Raw genomic sequence first — 651 nt, 5'->3', positions numbered from 1 at the left:
TGGCAGGAGGAGGGACTGGGTGATGGAGCTGCCATTGGACATCTGCTGTTCCTGATATGGGGTCTGTCCAAGAGGAAAAAGACAATGACAAGTTTGAAGAACAGAACTTAACACATTTCTTATAGAAACCCCACTGAAATACCTTTTCTGTCTCAGGAAGACCTTTGGCAGGTCTCTTTCATGAGCTGTGACTGCTGCTGGCTGAGGGTGCCACTAGGAGCAGGGGGCTCTGCTGTGGGCTCTGGAGGAGTCAAGTCCTGCCCTACAGAAAGAGGTAAATAGGAACATGGGGTGATCTCAGATTAAATCCATTTGTCATCTCAAAGAGCTTTTCAGGTTTGTCACTCCCAGTTCAATTAACAGCAGAGGAGAGCTGAGCAATTTCTGTGTTTGTATTTTCCTCCAGTTTCCTCATCACACTTCAGGAGTGCTTGTGGCACTGCCATTTCTGCTGCACTGCAACTGAAACCTTGGGGGTCCTGAGAGGCAAAAGAGCTGTCCCTTAGTGCAGAGTGAGGATAGCTGCTCTGTTCATCAGTCTTGAGCTCAGCGGCTCCTCACTGGCAGGTCTTTGAGCTGGAGGACGATCACACTGAGACATTATCATAGAATCATAGAATCATAGAATTGTCAGGGGTGGAAAGGACCCTA

This window comes from Apaloderma vittatum, unplaced genomic scaffold (assembly GCF_000703405.1).
Source record: "Apaloderma vittatum isolate BGI_N311 unplaced genomic scaffold, ASM70340v1 scaffold8119, whole genome shotgun sequence".
In the NCBI taxonomy this organism is placed as follows: domain Eukaryota; kingdom Metazoa; phylum Chordata; class Aves; order Trogoniformes; family Trogonidae; genus Apaloderma; species Apaloderma vittatum.
Note: the sequence above shows the minus strand (reverse complement) of the source record.